This window comes from Peromyscus eremicus, chromosome X, assembly GCF_949786415.1.
Source record: "Peromyscus eremicus chromosome X, PerEre_H2_v1, whole genome shotgun sequence".
Taxonomy (NCBI): Eukaryota; Metazoa; Chordata; class Mammalia; order Rodentia; family Cricetidae; genus Peromyscus; species Peromyscus eremicus.
Window position 1 is genome coordinate 31,539,103 of NC_081439.1, and position 20,963 is coordinate 31,560,065.

The 20,963-nt window shown below is 40.8% G+C and overlaps 1 protein-coding gene across 2 annotated transcripts in view; it reads left to right on the forward strand.

Moving 5' to 3' along the window:
• Positions 1–20,963, forward strand: part of Phex (phosphate regulating endopeptidase X-linked) — a 195,510-nt gene that overhangs the window by 89,656 nt on the left and 84,891 nt on the right. The gene's annotated exons all lie outside the window — the stretch shown is intronic.

The window sequence follows — 20,963 nt, forward strand, 5'->3', positions numbered from 1 at the left end:
GCCTAGCGAATTTTGCTATAAACCATCATCGGATATGGCAGAATGTAGAGCAGTGGGGAGCCATGGGAAGCAGCTGGCAGAAGGGCCCTCAAGTTGCAAAGAAGAAAGCCCCATATTGTCCATGTGTCTTCTCCATTTGTGCATAATGTGTGCAAATGTCCTGAGGCAAGTCTTTTCCTGTAGTAAAGCACATGTACCTCCTAGCCCATTATGTTCCACAAATGGCCCAAAGACCATGCATATCAGCTGTATATGAGTGATAGACCATTGTGGAGTAGTAGAAAAAAAATAGTTCCTGTCACAAGTGGGTACTTGTGATGCTTGATAAAATTCTCTGATGCTGTGCAACAAGATAAAGGAATAAACAGGGAAATTCTGAACAAGCTATGTTGTCTACAAATAATAAAGGGGTCCATCTTGAATTGGAGGTATTCTGGAGCTGGAACTCAAATGGTCAGGGCCAAGGCGTACACTTGCTGGACTCCCTACAGATGCCACTCTGTAGCTGAGAGGCTCTGAAATTGGGAACAGTTCTTCTTTTTAGAGGGAGTTTAGAAACTTCCCTGATGAGAGCAGTTGTCAATGGGACACAGACACGCAAAATTATGCTGGGCACCTCGTTAGCAATGCCTGCTTTAGTGTATTAAGTTGGAGGTCTGTGCATTTGTGATTTTAGCCACCCACCTCTGACTATTATCATTAGGTCCACTGCTTTGAGTCATCATTAGCACCAACATTTTTGCCTTATGGTCAAGAAACAAGGAGATTCTCATTGTAGGAATGCTGTAAATACCAAGTCCCCTTGTTGAAATGGAAGAACACAAAGAGTAATTTTGCTTTTTTTCCCCTCCTTCCAAGATCTGTCAAAGCTGTTTTAGGTCATGTACGGCACAGGTTGAAGGAGGCAGGAACAGACAGGCTGTGTGTGTGTGTGTGGGGGGCACTCTCCATATGGTAGGTGAAACTTTTGGCATCAACACATTGTTGTTTCTTGAAGGCTTGGTTTATTTGCAGAGCTAGCTTGTGATGTGTGGGGCAGGATGTATCTTGTACTGGGCAGTTGGATGATCAGTGTATTAGGTGCCCTTTGTTGTAGCATGGAGTCCTAAAGTATCAATTTTCACACAATGGACTGGTGTGAAGAGAGAGGGAGAGAGAGATGGAAGTAGGGAGGGAGGGAAGAAAGGAGGGAGGCGGAGAGCAAGAGTGAGAGCGAGAAACCATGTGAATGAGCGAGTTATGAATATTTGTGAGCTTATAGTCAGCTTTTCAGAAATAGAAATTAAGATCACTTTACAGTACTTATTGGTGTTCAATTAGGGAAAGACTGCCTTGTAGCTGGGTCTTCTAAGCAAGTGGTCTATGAGTCCTTCTTGAAGGAAACTATTCTCAGTCCTTCTAATATTAGACATGTTCCTGTTGGCCCTCCGGGTTTCTTGCCATCTTTCATTTTATTTCAACCAGAACTGTCACTTTTCCTCTTCCATAAGTATTCTTTGAACACTCTGCTTTCTTTGAGCTGAGTTCAATCTGCCAGGAACTCCAGTAGCAGCCTGACGGGAACAGATATCAAAGGCAATTGTCCTTCTGGATCTCATTAGGTTCCCCGAGGAGTTCTTGCATCTCAAGGTTCAGAGAAGTTCCAGTAATGCAAGACAAGAAACGGGGTGTTGTCCAAGGATATCCAGCAGTTTTCCCAGTCAGTACTAGCCCTGAACCGGAGAAAATGTACATTTTTCTTTTCGAAACTTGAATTAACTTGCGATTCTAGAAATGACCTCTAGGTGGAGCTCATAGTACTAACTAAGAAGGTAGAAGCTGCAGGCTTTTGTGCTGCTTTTCACTCTGGGGCTGTTTTTGAAATAATATATTTTTCTCTCCACCTCCCCCCTTTCCTTCTGCTTTCCTCAACTTGATTGCCTTTTTAATAGTCAACAAGAAAGAAGAGACTCTGCCTAACAATTCCTTGAGTCTTAGATATAAATCTCTGCCCATCTCTGGGCTTTGTCTTTCTGATATGGAGTAGCCCCTGCATTAAGAGAGGATTTGCCTGCATCTAAAGTGGAGGTGAATAATTCGCCTTTTCTTCCTGGTATGACTTGGCACTGTTCTTTGGGCATGTGTTGTATGCAGTATATCACCCAGGCGGAAGATTTCTCATCAATAATAGTGCCCACACTGGGCTGATGCTGAGTCACTTGGCTACCCATTGGGAAAGCTGAAAAAAAATGTTCTGATTTGTGAGGGGCCTAAAGCTTTTCTTTGTCTCACCATGAAGCTCAGGACTGCAGCTAATTAAAGTACCTCCTAAGAGGTGTTGACCTCAGCTTTCCTTCGTGACCAGCCTCTCAAACTGAATGGTGGGGAAACTCAGATACTTGCAGGGGTCTGAGGGCCTAACCTCTTGGCTTTTGTGGCAGAGACCCTGTCTCAAAATGGAAGTGTGGGGGTGGGCTTTGTCCTCTTTGCTAGGGGTGATCGCTGTAAAAGATAAACGAGGACGCCTCTGCTTCCTTGAAGGGTAAATTTGTTATCTCTGTCTCCCTGCCTTTTTCTGCTCCTCTCTGGAGAGAGGTCATAGGTACTTTTGTCTTTTGAAACTTGCTGTGTTGATTTCAAGTGGAAATTTAATATTGGGAAATAAGCACCAATTTTTATTTAGGTTTCTGTGTTCCCTTCAAGCATGTGCTCTTTAAAATTTTTCTTTTATTTCTTTGAGATTATAATATAATTGCATCATTTTCTCCTCCCCTTTCCTCCCCCCAAATCCTCCCAATCTCTTTCAAATTCATAGCCTCTTTTTCTTTTTCAGCAGAGGACAAGGAGGCCTGCTGTTTTTCAGGTTAATGCAGCCTCTGAATAGGCATGCGGTGATAATTGAATGATTTGGGTGTCTTCTGCAGGATTTACCTTGTTCAGAGCTGAAGAGGAGTCCCTGAAGGTCACTGTCATGGTTCTGAGGCTAGGCTGGAAGGGATTCGGGCTGCCTTTGGCCTCCCTGGCCAGTTCTGAGTCAGGAGCAGCTTCCTGAGAGCCGCTCAGGCTTGTTCCCCAGCTGAATTAATTATGGAGCTCAGTGCTGCATCACCTCTGAACTGTTTCCTTGTACTCTTTGAACCTGGGGTCTAAGCTTGTCAGACCATGCCCAAAGAAAAAAAATACCAGCACAGAACACGTGGGGAGGCAGTGTCCTGAGGGTGGCGTGAGAGAGTAGCGTAGCGGTGGCCTTGGCCACAGCAGGTGCAGAGAAGTTGGCTGTATGTTCCCAACTCCTCAAGCATGCGACTCCCACGCACAGGCTTTGAGTGAGGTAGGAAGATTTCCATTGCAGAGAGCAAAGCAGAGTGTACCTCACCCCTTTGCCTTTGTTACTAAACCCTGCCAATCCCAGACATTGCAGTTTGCACAGCATGCAATCTGTCCTGACCTGTTAGGACCCTGGCTGCTCCCCTCTGAGCCCATGGTTCTGGAGGTGTGCTTTCAGATCTGAGGCACCTAGGAGCTTGTTAACCAGGCACAGTTTTACATATCCACCTTAAGAGGATTAGGGGTGGGATGAGCTCAGGGGATTCTGATGCTGGTAAAGTTGGGGCAACACTCCCCTTGTCCTTACTACTTCCCTGCATATCTATCTGACATCTAACTGCAGGTCCCCGAATTCTGCCCAAGGGCTCTCTTGTCCCACCAGAGCCTACTGTGAGTGGCACAGCATTCAGGAGACTCACCATCCACTCCCTCCTCACTGGCCCTGAGCCAACAATTGATGGAAGGTAGCCAGTACCTGACCCTGCTCCCTCCTGGCTCTCACAGGTTCTATACAAATTCCTGGGGGCTTTCCCAGTGGGCTTGAGCTTCCTGGCCAAAATGTCCTATGCTGCCTGCCTGCCTTCCTTTCCTCTGTCACTTTGGAAGAGCCCTCCTGGAGTTTCTTTGATCCTCTGCCCCCCTTTCAAACACAGTGTGCTTTAATCCCAGTCTCTGGCTCTACCCGTAAGGAGACCAATAAGGAGGACACAGCCTCTGGGTTAAGTCCTCTCCTCATGCCCCCTTGCCTTTAAGGTAATAGTGCATTTCATTGACTCTGGATGCCTGAATTCTTTCAGGAAACTCAATCCCACAAGCATTTGCAGCACATTTTGAATGTGCCAAGTGCTGGGCTGGGGCCTGCAGGTTTGGGAAGGGGGTGATCAGCTATAGTCCCTCTTTCACAGATCCTTCATATACCTAGGATGACACAGCGGTGTTACAGATGTTGTACTAGTAGAGGAAGGCTATTTAATATGGAGAGTTGTAAAGTGGCCCTGGGAGCCTAGGAGGGGAAGCTTTAGGGAACTAAGACAGGTTGCCCCTCAGGGTGCTCATCCTGCCCCCTCCCTCTCATCCTCTGTTATCCCCAGACCCAATTAGTGCTCATGACCTTGTTAGCCCTTGGGCGAGGCTTCTTCTGAGCTCCTCCTCACCACTTGTTACTTGGAACAAGTGCTCCCAGTAGCTCCTCCACCCTGGTGACTTCACTCTGGCTGCACCACATGGTTTCCTTTGGATAGGTTTGGAGAGGAGAGGAAAGGCTTTTACCAGAGTATCTCATGCCCCTCCTTATTATAGGTTCCAGTGTATTTGCAGAATGCTCAAGAATACAGTCACCCTGCTTCCTGCATCTACTCCCAGTACTCATCAGGGACAAAGAGCATACAAACCATGTCCTTGTTCTGGCTTCCTGCTCTTCTCTGGCTTCTAGTACGCACCATGATGAGTTTGCAACCACGGTCTCTCCAGCCCTGTCCATGTATCTTCCAGTCACCGTCTCACAGACATGCAGGCCAAGGCAGTGTTTGTCTTTCTTATATCTCTTTGCCTCACTGATATCCACAGGAAGGACAGTATGGAGGTTAGGTGTATGGCACGCTGACTGTATTTTAAGCCAATTTTGACCCCTTATGAGCTACATGACTTTTTAGAGATGGTTTAATCTCTCCTATTCTCTCCTCAGTTTTCACGTCTGTAAACAATAACTACCTCAGAGGTTAATTATTGAAGAACTTGCTATTCTAAATTAGATAGTTGCTTTACTCTGGGTTTTAGGTTTTATGATTTTAAACAAATCTGTTATTTGTGTTTTAAAGGTTTATTTATTTTTATTACAATTTTTCATGCAATATATTTGATCATATTCTTTCCCTTCCTCCAATTCCTCCCAAATCCTGTTTACCTCCATATCTACCTAACTTCATATTTTCTCTCTCTCTCAACAAACAAAACTATGAAAGCCCAAAGGAAACAATTTTCATTTTATGTGTATGAATGTTTGCATATATGAATGCATGAGTACTATTTGCTTGCTTAGTGCCCTCAGAGGTCAGAAGAGGGCATCACATCCCCTAGAACTGATGTTTTGATGCTTGTGAGCTGCTATGTGGATGTTGGAAACTGAACTCAGGTCTTCTGCAAGAGCAGCAAGTGCTCTTAATTGCTCAGTCATCTCTCAAGCTCCCTCCACTAGTATCTTAGTGTTACATGTATGTATGCATATGTATTTAGATATGTATCTATATATGCAGTGTAAGTAGGAGTTTGATATATTCTTTATGATAGCTTATGGGAGAGATTATAATCCAGAGCCTCATGGGAATGCTGTTTGGGGGTGCTTTCAGGCATGGCCAACCCATGGTCAAGGGTAGCTATGAATGTAGGCCAACAAACAAAAAAGAATCATAAATTTACTTAAAACATTATGAGAGGAGGGGGAAGGAGGGAGGGAGAACTGAGAGAGAGAGAGAGAGAGATGTAATTGTGTGGTTCTCAATTGAATATCACAGATAACAATATTGTATCAGAGGTTGCACAAACCTAAGTCATTTAACCTCTTGTACTTGAGTGTGCATCAGCACCACCAGGAATGCTCACTGGAACAAGATGCAGCCTTACCCCCAGAGAATCTGGTTCAATGGGTGTAAAGTGATGCTGGGAATCAGCATTTCTGATGAAGCCTCAGATGATACCAATGCTGATAGGACTCTGGGTGATCACAAGTGGCAATTTCCTTCCACCACAGCTGAGTTAATAGAACTGAATGAAGTTTATGGAGTTGTTTACACCTTGTAGGCCCCTCTTTCTACCACCTCTCACAGTTAAGTACCTCAGTGGGTTGGGACACTCAAAACCCACCCAGGCCACCTATCCTATGATGCTCTGTCTGCTGAATGTTCTAGATAGAGATCTGAAGGCTCCTTGTTGGCCCCTCTGTCCCTTGATTCCACATCAGTGTTTAGGAACTATGAAGATGAAATTTTCTACACAGAAGCCCTCCTAATTTATAATGATTCAGCAATGTTTTGTTATGTAGATAAAACAAATATTGTATTCTTCACATAAAATTGGCAGCATTATTATATGCCAACCTGTAGGTTCAAAATGTTTTGTAAATACCACATTGGTATCATACTACCACCACAAGGAAGGTGCAATTATTTCTTTATACAGATGAAGCGTGCTTGTCCGTGGTCATTGGGCTGGTTGTTGGAAAAGTTGGGTGTCCATTCTTGGAAGGTTGGTTTTACAGTCCCCCTTTATCCTAATGGAAGTGTATCTCTAAGCATGGTCTTCAGACTAGCCACACTGGTATTATCTAGACACTAGCTAGAAATGCAGATTCATAGCCTCCATCAAATCCATGGAATGACACTCTGAGAAGGGATGCAGGACTCTATAGTGCAGCTATCCCTCCAGGTGATTCTAATGTAGCCAGAGTGTGCAGACCAGTGCTCCATATTGTGTTTTTGATGCCTTGTGCTGCTGGCTATGCTCCAGTTTTCAACACTTTTTTTTAAGCTCAAGTTCAAGGCTGAGCACAATAATTCTATATAGAGTCCAACTCATCCAGCACAATGGGGATATTATTGCCACCTTTGTTTTGCATACAAATTATATTAAGGAAGCTGAAGTTGATATTATGGCTATCTTTTTCTTTCAGCCATGCATGTCAATGTTGGCTTATAGCAAATTTACAGTCAGTTAATTTCTTGGTCTTTAAAAAAAATAATCTCACAGGAACTGTTGTTAAGCTCTGTTGCTTCTTGGCATTAAAAAATCCCTTCTCACAGAATTTCACATTTTATTCTTAATAAAATCTATTTCGTTGTTTTGTTCATAGCTCTAGCTTTTAAAATAATTCCCAGCTCTTCATATTTATTATATTTTTATGAAAATTTATTTTTATTAAAGAAAATACTGGAAGTAAAGTACAGAACAATAAAGAAAAATCATTGCTTTGTCATTACCCAAGCATAACTAACCATTGCTAATTTCTTGATATATTTCTTTGATTTCTCCTCTATATGTAGACTTTAAAAGACATTTTTGAACAAGGTTGTATATGTATATTTAATTCATTTTTCTCCTAACATTTATATTGTATTTTTCCTAGTATGATGTAATCTTTACCAAAGAGTATCATATGGAAGTCTGTATTCTGTTAATATTTGTATATGTGAGTTAAAATGTCTCTGAAGTAGATTATAGTTGAGTATCTACAGTTTTGTGGTAATAAACATGTTTTACATTGCTTTAATCTTAGAATTAATTTTCTTTTTCTGGTTTGTAGAGATGGCTGGACTTCAACTTGCTATGTAGCCAAGGCTGCCCTTGAATTCTTGATCCTTTTTTCTCCAAAATGCTGGGATCCCAGGCATGTACAACCATTTCCAGTTCCCAGAATTAGTTCTTTAGAATATGGTCTTTAAAAATCTCAAGTTTATCACTCAGTGTATCATCTACAAGTTCTATTTCTATATTGTTGATAATTTACTAAATATGCATTTTTGGTTATATTGGTTTTCTGGGTTACAATGGATATGATCACAAAATGTAATTGGAATCAACCCATTTGCTCATGCTTTAGGTACTCCCTTCTAGGTTCATCTACTGAACAAAAATCTGCTTGAGGCCAGGCCTACTGGCTTATGTGTGTAATCACAGCTGCTTAGGAGTATGGCAAGTTCAATTCCGCCCTGGGATATATAGTTAAGGCTCTGTCTCAAAGTAAATAAGGGCTAATAATATAGCTTAGTGATAGAATGCTCGCCTAGCATGTATGAGACCATGGGTTCCATCACCAGTACTGAAAAAAAAATCTTGGTGAAATACTCTGGGGTAGGTTTTATGTTAGGAGCTATTCAGTACTTTAACTAATAGATTTTCAGTTCAGCTGTTAATGCTTCTGCCTAACCCCTAGAGCTATCATCTGTATTTTCTGCCTTTTCCTGTGAGAATTTGTGAGACATTGAGCAATGCTTTGCTGTTACTCAGTTACCCTCTATTTAGTACCTTCCTTGACTCTCTAATCTATCATTCCAGTGCCAAAATGGAAATTCAAGGAAAAGCAAAATGTTTATATGTCTTTCGTCCTTTATAAACATGCTGTTTTAATGAACATTTAAATACTACACAAAAATATTCATAGAAAACTCATATGTCCTTGTCACTGAGACTCAACAGTTAGTAATATTTTGCTACTCTAACTTCAACTAGACCCTACCCTCATCTATGTTTATGATTATAAATTTTAAAACTAATTCTATCCATGGTGATACAGACATCATTTTCACTATATTTCAATATTTCAAAATATTTGACTGTATTTCCAATAGATACAGAGGTTTGGAAAACTAACCACAATTCCATTATTATATGCAATAGCAGTAGTACTACCACTAATAATTCCTCATTAATTAGTGATTTGTCTGTTTGTGATTTTCTGTGATTATCATAAAAATGTTTGACTAGTTTTTAAACAATTGGTAAAATCAGTATCCAATGTACACATAATGTAACTAATAGGTACATCTTTCAAAACTTTAAAAATGTTAAGAGCACTGTCTATCTTCACCCTTTCAAATGAAATTAATTTACTTACTAAAGAAATTAGATTTCTTAGCAGAATTTTTTTTTATAGTAGGGAAATTTTATTTGTTGAAAGTCAAAACCTGAAAGAATGCCAAGTAACAGAAAATACAAAGTGTTATCTTTAAATATTAATATTAAAATTTTACACTGCCATTATTTTTCATACTATTTTGCCAGCATTTAACTCATATATTCCTATCAATAATATCAAAATAACCATAATCATAATTATACAAATCATTTTGTTATAGCCACTATTTCCCAAGATACCAAGAAGAAAATATAATTTACTTTTACCTTCCATTTTTTTTTTTTATTTTGCAATACAATTCAGTTCTACATATCAGCCACGGATTCCCTTGTTCTCCCACCTCCCGCCCCCCTCCCCTTCCCCCCAGCCCACTCCCCATTCCCACCTCCTCCAGGGCAAAGCCTCCCCTGCGGACTGAGATCAACCTGGTAGACTCAGTCCAGGCAGGTCCAGTCCCCTCCTCCCAGGCCAAGCCAAGCGATCCTGCATAGGCCCCAGGTTTCAAACAGCCAACTCATGCAATGAGCACAGGACCCGGTCCCACTGCCTGGATGCCTCCCAAACAGATCAAGCCAATCAACTGTCTCACCCATTCAGAGGGCCTGATCCAGTTGGTTACCCATCAGCCATTGGTTCATAGTTCATGTGTTTCCACTCGTTTGGCTATTTGTCCCTGTGCTTTTTCCAACGTTGGTCTCAACAATTCTCACTCATATAAATCCTCCTCTTTCTCGCTAATTGGACTCCCAGAGCTCCACCTGGGGCCTAGCCATGGATCTCTGCATCCAGATCCCTCAGTCGTTGGATGGGGTTTCTAGCACGACAGTTAGGGTATTTGGCCATCCCATTACCAGAGTAGGTCAGTTCTGGCTGTCTCTCGACCATTGCCAGCAGTCTGTTGCGGGGGTATCTTTGTGAATTTCTGTGGGCCTCTCTAGCACTTTGCTTCTTCCTATTCTCATGTGGTCTTCATTTACCATGGTCTCCTATTCTTTGTTCTCCCTCTCTGTTCTTGATCCAGCTGGGATCTCCCGGATTTCTTAGCAGAATTTTAGACAGTCTTGGTTTCTTCTGGGATATTCTGTGCTTTGGATTTTCTGTAAATTGGAGGTAAATGTTGAGCTTTGATTAGATTGAAGTTCAACTTCTTTTGACAGGAAGACTTGATGGACTGGATGCTTCCTTCAAGAAGCACATGATGCCATGTTGTCTGAATGTCTATCTCAAGGACAATCCATAGGTTTGGAGACTGTCAGCCTTATCTTTTCATTTTAATTTTCTTATCAATCCTGCTCCTCTTATGGTGATGCTCTTTCTTGACTATGTCATTAGGATCACCTGGAGGGATCTGTTTTATACATTTAACTAAAATATAATTCCATCACTTTCTTCCTTTCCTTTCCTCCTTCCAGCATCTCCCTCTAACCCCTTTCGGGTCTCCCCCAACTGTCAAATTGATAGGCTCTTTTTCTTTGAGTGTTACTGTTTTAAACAAGGTCTCTAGGAGATAAAGACACCGCATTTATTTATTTTTTTCTTTCTTTCTTTGTTTATTGTGTCTCTGCATATGGAGGCCAGAGGTCAATGTTGGGTACTTTCCTCAATAGTTTACTACCTTATTTTTTTAAACTTTGTGTTTCATTGAACTTGGAGCTCACCAATTTGGCTAGAGTGGCTGGCCAGTGCGCCCCTTGTACCTTTTTGTTTTTACCCACCCTAGCTCTGGGATTATAGGCATGTATCTCCATGCTTGGCTGTTGTGTGAGTTCTGGGGATGTAAACTCAGGTCCTCATGCTTGCTCAGCAAGCACATAACCAACTGAACCATACCCCAGGTCAAGGTATCACTGGTTTTCAAACTTATGTAGAGCAACAAATGGATAGTTGCTATGGAAAAATCACTGACAGTTGTTTTTAGTGAGCATTGATAACATTGCTAGATATGAGATTCTGCTAAGCTTCACAAATGGTGATTTTCAAATTCTAGCATTCTGCATTGATTAGTTAGAATATTTCTATAAAAACATTTTTTTCCATTTTTTAATCACTTGATTAGCCTGATTAGTCTATACAGGAAAAGCTGCATGAAGGTCTGTTTTTCCTATTATTAATTCTTCCAAGTCGTGCCCTGGAAACCTCCAGGGCTATCAAAGTACTTTCCCCCACAGGATTTTAAAAAATGCATTTGATATGTTTAAATTTATTATAATTCTTTCTGAAATTCACAGTATTTCATCTGAGCTAACTTGTGATTCTTCCTTTAGGGAATTTTGATATGACCCCAAATGTTTTAGACTGTGTCTTTTGTTTCCTGGCATGACAAGATATCCTCCTTAATGTCTGACTTCTATTAAATCAGTGTCTTAATCAATTCTTTAGTAATGAGCAATATGTTTTTTTTTTTCTGGGGATGATGGTGAAATTTCTGTTCTAAATGGAAGTACCGAACTCCAATAATGAGGAAATTTGCAAAACAATTCAGTAGAAGGTGACTTGAATTATCTTTTTGTAAAGAGGCACTATCGTGTCAATGGGCACACAGTCAATGGATTTTGAAAACTCACATATTGTTGCATTTCCTTTTTTCTTTTTGCAATATTACATTTGTAATATCGATTGTTAAGAATATAAATAAGGAGACTGGAGAGATGGCTCAGAGGTTAAGGGCATTTGTTGCTTTTGCAGAAAAGCCAGGGTCAATTCTCAGCACCCTTAGGGCAGCTCACAATTGTCTGTAACTCTTATTCCAGGGTTTCTGACACCTTCTTCTGACATCTTTAAGCACTAGGCATGCAAATGTTCATATATATATATATAAAATAAAAGTAAATACATATTTTGAGAAAGAATATAAATAAGGGGCTGAGGAGGTAGTTCACTGAGCAACAGAACTTGTACGTGCATGAAACAGAGTTTAGATCTCATGCACCCATCTAAAAGCTGTATGTCTATAGGCATGGCTGCATATGCCTGTAACCCCAGCACTGTGGGGTAGAGACAGTCAGAGCCAGGTAACTAGCTGCCTAGCTAGCCAAGCTACAACATCAATCTTCTGGTTTATTGAAAGACCATGTCAAGGTAGTATGGCAGAAAGCAGTAGAAGAAGACTGCCAACATCTTCCTCTGGCTTCCACAGGTGTACACACAGGCATATATACTCACACGTGCGTATATACCTCTCCCATATACATATATGTAGACAAATTTCTAAATGGTCTTATTAAATAAAAAACACAGAGCCAAATATAGTGGTGAAAGCCTTAGAGATCAGGGAAATAGGGAGAGCCACCAGCCAACCTTACTTCACCAGCTCTATAGCTTCCAAATGCGAGCTACTTCCTGTCTACCCATGCCTTTATATGCTTTGCTTTTCTGCCCTCTCATTGGCTCTTAGCCCAGCTATCTCACTTCCTTGGCACTGCCTGTCTGTACAGACCTCTAGTTCTCTATGGTTGGTACTGGGATTAAAGGTGTATGCCACCGCGCTTGGCTTTGTTCCCTAGTATGGCCTTGAACACACAGAGACCCTGCCTGATAAGTGATCAGATTAAGGGCATGTGCTGCCTGAATTTGTTCACTTAAAATGGCTGCCCCCCCATCTCCAGGCAAGCTTTATTTGTCAAAGCACAAATAAAATATCACCACATTTCAGCACAAATAAAATATCACTACATTTATACACCCACCCACAAAAACACATGCACACAAGAATATAAATAAGTATTAATTAGTATGTGATCTTGTCATAGATTAAAAAAAAGAATGCCAGTGTCAGTCTTGGGGTGTGTCTCTGTAGAAGAGTACTTGCCCAGCTTGCACAAGACTCTGGGTTTCATCACTAGCACAGGGAAAACAGCAACAACAAAATGATAGTGAACTAATCTGAAGTGTTGAGATATGTATTAACAGATGAAACATGGAGTAATAAGTACTTAAAATAATTTAACAATAGATAAGCAAGCACCAACAGTTTAAATGTGTACTGTGAAAGTGTTTAGTGTTTAGTGTATATTGGAGATTATTTTGGATTGAGGAAGCTAGTTGGTTGTAGAACTTTGAAAGGGTTGAGAAATGCTACAATTGCCTTAGGTATAATTTTAGAGGTTCAAAGCAGAGGGCTACTTTTTGAGAATTATGTAGCATTGTATTACTTTTATTCATCATATGGGCAGGGGAGATTTGATGTTTTAAAACTTTTTTTTATTGGTCCAGATTCAAATTGAGGATGTGAAGATTTAAAAATACATGTTGAGTTTGGATGGGTTTACTAAAAAGCATCAGTTTTGGTATTTTGGGTTTTAATTTCATGGGAAAGGAATCATTAGAAGCATCTTGAGTTTTCCGTGTAGATTTTGTGGTGTTCCTTCCTTTTAGCCCAGGATGAAACTAATAGCCATGCCGTCTGCTTATCTGCTATCTCTAGGGCTGTGCCTACCGCTGTCAGCTGCTTTCTTGTTATCTGGCTGCTGGTCCTGCTCAGTCAGTTGTACAGGAATGTCAGTTCCATTAATAACCCAAGGGCCAGGCAGGCAGATAGTGGAAAATGGGTGAAGAGAGAGAAATTGTATTTAACCTGTCTTCTGAGTTGTCATTTTCTAGACTTCAGCATAGCTGGGTAAAGGCAGACTGAGGGTGTGACAGCAAATCCATTTCTGACAGAAACTCACATATGAAAGGGAGAAACAGTCTGATAGCAAAAGAAGAATGACTGAAGGGACTTAGGCCACAAGTTAAGATTTAGAATCGAGAAGGTCACAGAAAGCTGTGCTAGGAAGAAATGATGTAATCAAACTGTTCGGACAGGGGCAATGACAACTTTGCCAAAAGAGATTTCATATTGGCTTTAAATATTACCATTCTTAATGTTTCAAATGGATGATATTACCTTTTTTGTAAAAAGCATATTTGTAGATGGATTAATTCCCTATTTTGAAAAGTTGACATTTTGGTTATGGGTTAGTCCATGAGGAAAGGGAATAGAGCATCTGTTAATGTGGAACAATTCAACTATTGCAGTTGTTTGTGTTTTGACTATTGTTTGCTGCATGACAAACCATGTCAAAACTTAATGACTAAGAAAAGGTATTGTATTAACTCTTTCAAGTCTATTTGTTGGCTGGGCTTGGCTGGATGGTTCTTCTATTGGTCTTACCTAGAGTCTCTCATGTAGCCGAAGTCAGATGACAGTTGTAGATGGAAGTCCATTGGGACGACTTCACACACATGTCTCATTGTTCCTTATGTCTTTATCCACAGAATAGCTAAGGGAGCAGGACAAATATGCTGTGAGTCCTCTTAATGTCTGAGCTCAGAAGTCTCAGACTATTTCTTGTGATATATCCTCTTGGTCAAAAGAGGTTAAGAAGACTCCATCTCTTGGTGTGAGGAGGAGCAGGACCACCAGGAAGGACAGGAGTTGTTAGTACTGTCCCTGGAAAGATTGATTTACATTCTTCATTCTTTCCATCTCTTTATGTTCAGTTTTTCTTAACTATGTTAGAGAATTATGACCTAAGTTTACCATCTCCCTTTGGCAGCAGGTCAGTGAATGTCATTAAAATTTTTTAAATGTTTTATTTACTTGTAATTGAAAAATAATTATATATGTATATTTATGGGGCATAATGTGATTTTGATTTATGTATACATTATATAAAGACTCAGTCAAGTTAATTACCTATACAGAATCCCACCACCTTATATTGTCAAGCTGAGAACACTAAATATCTATTCTTTTTATAACCATATTTTCTTTTATTTTTGAGATTATAATTTAATTATGCTATTTCCCTTCTCTCTTTCCTCCCTCCAAATATATATTCTCCTCCCATATACCTTTCTTGCCTTTTTTTTCAAATTCATGCCCTACATTTTCATTTATTGCTGTTACATGCATGTACATACCTATCTGTCTGTCTGTCTATCTATCTATCTCAGTCTGTATAATGTTACTTGTATGTATATTTTCAGAGCTGCCCATTTGGTATTGGATAACCAGTTGGTGTGCTTTTCCCAGGAGAAGACTATTTCTCCTGCTCTCAACATTCCTCAGTTGCTTGTAGTTTTTTGTGTAGGGTTAAAGTCTCATGGGCTTTCTTCTCCTGCTCACTTTGGCATGTATATCAGTGTCATCTTTGTTCAGCTCATGTTTAGACAGTCAAGTTGGTGAGACTTTATGAGTGTAGCTTCTGACATTACTAGGAGACATGATCTCACAGCAAACTCCCTGATCCTTTGGCTCTTACAATCTTTCCATTGCCTCTCCCACAATATTCCATAAGCTTTTTTTTTTTCTTCATTTTTTTGGTTTTTTGAGACAGAGTTTCTCTGTGTAGCTTTGTGCCTTTCCTGGAACTTGCTTTGGAGACCAGGCTGGCCTCAAACTCACAGAGATCCGCCTGCCTCTGCCTCCCGAGTGCTGGGATTAAAGGCGTGCGCTGCCGCCGCCGCCGCCGCTGCCGCCGTCGCCGCCACCACCACCACCACCACCACCACCACCACCTGGCAATATTCCAAAAGCTTTAGGTGAAGGAAATGTTTTGTAGATATATTCATTGGGACTGTGATCCACAGCTATGAATTTTAATTGGTTCTGGTTTTGTGTAATGGTTTCCATTTGTTGCAAAGAGATATTTCCTTGATTAGGGATGGAGAATACGCTTATCTGTGGGTATAAGGACAAATGTTTAGACTGTTAGGTGTTATGCTGCTTTAGTAATATGGCAGTTATGGTTTCTCCTACAATAACCATGGCTTAATAGTCCTGGTAGTTGGCTAGGTTTCCAGTACCAGACATGGCTTTTGTCTTGTTGAGCAGGTTTTAAGTCCAATTAAAACAGAGAGAGAGAGAGAGAGAGAGAGAGAGAGAGAGAGAGAGAGAGAGAGAGAGAGAGAGAGAGAGAGAGAGAGAGAGGGAGAGGGGAGAGGGGAGAGGAGAGTGGAGAGAGAGGGGAGAGAGAGAGGGGAGAGAGAGGGGAGAAAGAAGGGAGAGAGAGAGGGGAGAGAGAGAGGTTGTAGTCTTTGTTGTGGTTCATAGGTGTCATAGATGGGTAGGACTGCTGATTGCCTTCAGCCTTTGGAAGTTTGCATGTTGCCTTCTGGTACAATAAAAGCTGGCTCTCTGGGAGGAGACATTTTTGTCAGTTCCATCTCAGGGGACTCTGGGCTCTGAGTCTGAAGTGCATGGTGTCTTCAGCAATAGAGACTTACCTTCTACCTCTGGAGGGCAACCAAGGGCAACAGCAATAGGATGCATGTTTTGGGGTTCTCTTGGACAGCCCTGACAAACAACTTAAAAGAGGGATTACTATATCTGGTATTGGGGGTTTTGTTAGGTGGTCTTTGGCTCTTGGAGGGAGCATTGTCAGCTCAAATGAGAAAAGTTCATTTGAATTATATCTGTGTATAAATATATTATATATTTTATATAATATATTAATGAGGATACATTATATAGGTCTTTTAAAAATGATAAATAGCTAATAGTATGACTCCTTATGACTTTTTAAGATATCCTTATTATTTTTACCATTCTTTTTCTGTATTTACCTCCCTTACCCCCCACTAAAGAGGCCTCCCTTTTCCTATTTCCCTAATCAGATTATGTATACTCTGTTAGTCCCCTTTATCTTCTTCTTTCCTTCTTCTATATTTACTTTCATCCCCAAACCTATTCTTTTAACAATTTATTCTTTTAACAGAAATATCTGTTAACTACCATCATCATACAGTGCACCAGCTACTCCTCTAGCGTAATAGAGCCTTTGGACCCTCTGATCAAAATCTGTTTTTCCACCTCCTCCCCAGCTTTAAGTAGCAATCTTTTTATTTTTATTTTTATTTTTTTTAACCAGAGTTAGAATGGGCTTTATTAGAAAGAAGAAGGGATAGGAGGGAGAAGCCAGGCCTGGCGGAGGGAACAGAGCAGGGACAGAGAGAGGAAACACAGGAAGAGAAGCGCAGAGAGAGAGCGTGGGGGTCCGTGTCCAGCTTTTTAAGGCGGTACATAGTCGCCCACTGCTGATGTAAGGCACCAGACAAGAGACTGAGAGCAGCGATCTTTCTATTCTGTGTTTCTAGAAGGTCAATTTTGTTAGTCTGTATATAAGGAAGATTATAGAATTCTTGTCTTTCTGTGCTTGGATTATTTCACCTGGAATTTCTTTCTTATTTTCTTGTTTGTTTGCTTTGGTAATTTTCATCAATGAATTTATTATTATTGTTATTATTATTATTATTATTATTATTATTATTAATTCTTTTGCTCAAGACCAATATATACATCCAATGTTGGAGTATTGGAGTAAATCTAATTATTGATGAATTGTGATGAGCAAAGAAGGCATCCTCTGGCCCCATGGCCATCCATAAAATAAGAAAGTCCTTCTGGTTTTAGGATACAGGAATAGAAAAGTTCTTAGTGGTTGACTTCATCTTAGTAGACAACTTATATATCCAGCTTTCCATTTTAGGTCCTTAGCAAAGAAAGCTAACTTTCAGCATGTACACCCCATCACTGACTGGGGGCTTTGTATTTTATTCACAAAGCCTGTCGGCATAGGAAAACGGTCATGCTGCACTGTGTTCTTGCTAAACTAGAGAGAAGAGGAATATGCCTGCTGCCTTTGGTGTAGTCCTGTGTGCCTGGCACTGGCAATTATAGAGCAAGTGAGTGAGAGCCCCCTGGCTGTGATTTGTAAGGATTAGAGCTAATGAGCACAATAAACCTGTCCTGAGCAGAGTAGAGCCAAGGACAGGGTGAGGTTATGTCCTTTAGGGCCACAGACTAGATCCTTTATTCAGTTCCGATGTTAGGTTATAAAGCTAATTTCCAAGTTTGCAGAACAATTTGGTTTGTTCTTCCAGGCTTTGGAAAATGAAAGTTAAGATTTGGCAAAGTGATTTGTACAGCTCATGTGAGCATGTTCTAATGAGGTCCTATGAGTTGTTCTAAGTCATTTCTGAATTCCAGTAAAAATTATTCACATGAAAAAATAAGCTCAGTAGAGACAGTTCATTTGAAATGGAAGGAAATCTGAGAAAGGAGAAATTCTCTTATTTTGCTCTTTCCCTAGCCCTCCCTAGCCATTGGTTGCTGATTTGAGTTTCTTCTCTTGGATCTAAAGAAAACAAGAACAATGTGTGTTGCCCATGGCCTGAGGATGAGGAGGAGCCCCTTGTCACCTCAGACTTAGCCCAACAGTACCGGACAAAAACAACTTAAGCAACAAACAAACATTTTGAACTTTGTAAGCATTGCAGTCTCCGCAACAGCTACTCAGATTTGTTGGATAGCATTAAAGTAGCTGTAGGTGATATGTGGACAAATGGATGCATGCCGGTAAAAGTTGATTTACAGAACTAGGCAGCAGCCTGAATTTGACCTGTAGGACATAGCTTACCAATTTGCTCTTGAGCCTTCTTGTCTCATGTTTTTAACCCAAAACTTGCTCTTCCTTTTCTTGTTGGCTAAATCTCATGTAAGAATTAAGTGAGTTTGAAAGAGGATACTCAGTAGTTTTGTTGAATGATGAATAATTGATGATGACATTTATGCTGCTGTTTACAAACAGCCCATGTGTCCCTTGGTTGCAGCTTGTTATTTTGCCTTTAGTGTAAGTGGCCTTTTTGATTTCTCCATCTCAACTGCCTTTGCAGGGATGAATCAAAGCAGAACTGGAAACTTATTTTAAAATGTAGCATATAAGTATCTCAGGATAAATTACTAGGTTTGAAGGACAGAGGCAGGGCTGGTCTCCAGTTGTAGTTCCTTGGTCTGGAGGGAAGTCTGAGGCTGACGGAAGCCTGGCTATTGGAGACATAAAGAGTGGCCAGATACCCAGTTCCTTGTAATTCACATTTAACCATGTCATATCCTAGATATGGTTATGATGGTAGCATAGAATGAAATGTGGCTGGTAATATATATTTTCTCTCTCTCCCCCGTCTTTCTGTCTTGAAATGGAATCTCACTATACATTCTTTGCTGCCCTGAAACTCACTGTGTAGACCAAGCTGGCCTTGAATTCACAGAGATCTGTTGTGGAATATCACTTTAACTATGTAAAGATGTGTTACATTTGTTTATGTTCCAGAATATTACTTTAACTCTGTAAAGGTATGTTACATTTGTTTATGTTGCATTGATTTAATTATGTAAAGATAAGTTGCTGTTTTACCTTGCCTGCCTAAGGCACCTGATTGGTCTAATAAAAAGCTGAGCAGCTAATAGCTAGGCAGTAGAGGGATAGGCAGGGCTGGCAGGCAGAGAGAATAAATAGGAGGAGGAATCTAGGCCTGAGAGAAGAGAGGGAGGTGAGAACAAGGGGAAAACAAAGGGAGATGCCTGTGGCCAGCCAGCCAGGCAGCAGCCAGCCAGCCAGACATGGAAGAAGCAGGAAAAGTAGGACATACAGAAGGAAAGAAAGGTAAAAAGCCTCGAGGTAAAACGTAGATGAAGAGAAACAGGTTAAATTAAGTTGTAAGAGCTAGTGGGACATGCATAAGATAAGGACTAGCACTCATAACTAATAAGTCTCCGTGTTATGATTTGGAAGCTAGTTGGTGGCCCCAAAGAAAGCCTGCTACAGAGATCTGTCTTTGTACAGAGATCTATCTTTCTCTGTCTGTGGAGTGTTAGGATTAAAGGTGTGTGTTACCACACCAAGCTGATGGTGTAGTCATATAAGCAGATAAATGGGAACCATTTGTCAAGAGTTTAAAGGGGACCAGTGTTTGGAATCAAGAACACAAGCTAAGAGGAGCCATGGTCCATCTCATGGTTTTGAGATTTGTTGGTTCTAAACTGACATTTATACTCATTTATCTTTATGGCAGTGCTGGGATTCTAAAAGAGAGGTGTGATTCCACTTTTGGCCTTTGTTTGTTTTTTGTTTTTTTCTTTATTTATTTTACATCCTGGCTGCAGTTTCCCCTCCTCCCTCCTCCCAATCCTCTCTTCCCACTCCCCTATGTTCCTTCTCATCCCCCAATCCATTCCTCCTCCCTTTCTGTTTAGGAAAAGGCAGGTCTCCTATGAGTAGCAACAAAACATGGCATATGAAGTTACAGTAAAACTGGGTACCTCTCCATGTGCTAAGGCGGGCAAGGCAACTCAGCATGAGGAATAGGGTCCCAAAAGCCACAAAAAGAGCCAGAGTAGCCCCTGTTCCCACTGTTAGGAGTCCCACAAGGGAACCAAGCTAGACAACTGTAACAAATTCAGAGTGTCTAGGTCAGTCCGATATAGGCTCCCTGGTTGTCAGTTCAGTCTCTGTGAGCCCCTATGAGCCCAGGTTAGTTGATTCTGTGAGTTTTCTTGTGATGTCTTTCCTTGACCCAGAGGGCTCCTACTATCCTTTCTCCTCCTCTTCTGCAGGGTTCCCCGAACTCAACCTAATGTTTGGCTATATGTCTGCATCTGTTTCCATCAGTTACTGGATGAAGCTTCTTTGATGACAGTTGGACTAGGCACCATCTGGTCACGAGAGATGCCCAGTTCAGGCTACATATCTGCTATTGCTAGACGTCTTAGCTGGGGTCCTCCATGTAGATTCCTGGGAAATTCCCTTGCATCAGGTTTTTACCTGACCCGGAAATATCCCCTTTCTAGTAGTCTCTTTCAATACTCTCCTCCTCTGTGCCCCACAACCCGATCTCTCATGTTCCATTCCCACCCACCCTCAGTTTTCTCATGAAATCTCTTCTATTTCCCCTTCCCAGTGAGATGCCAGCATCTCATGAGCCTCCTTATTACCTAGTCTCTCTTTGCCTATGGAATGTAGCATAGTTATCCTTTATTTTACAGCTAATGTCCACTTATGAGTGAGTACATACCATGCTTGTCTTTCTCAGGCTGGGTTACCTCACTCAAGATGTTTTTTTTCTAGTTCTATCCATTTGCCTTCAAATTTCATGATATCATTGTTTTTTTTTTTTTAACTGCTGAATAATACTCCATTGTGTAAATGTACCATATTTTCTTTATCCATTCCTTGGTTGAGGGACATCTAGGTTATTTCATGGTTCTGGC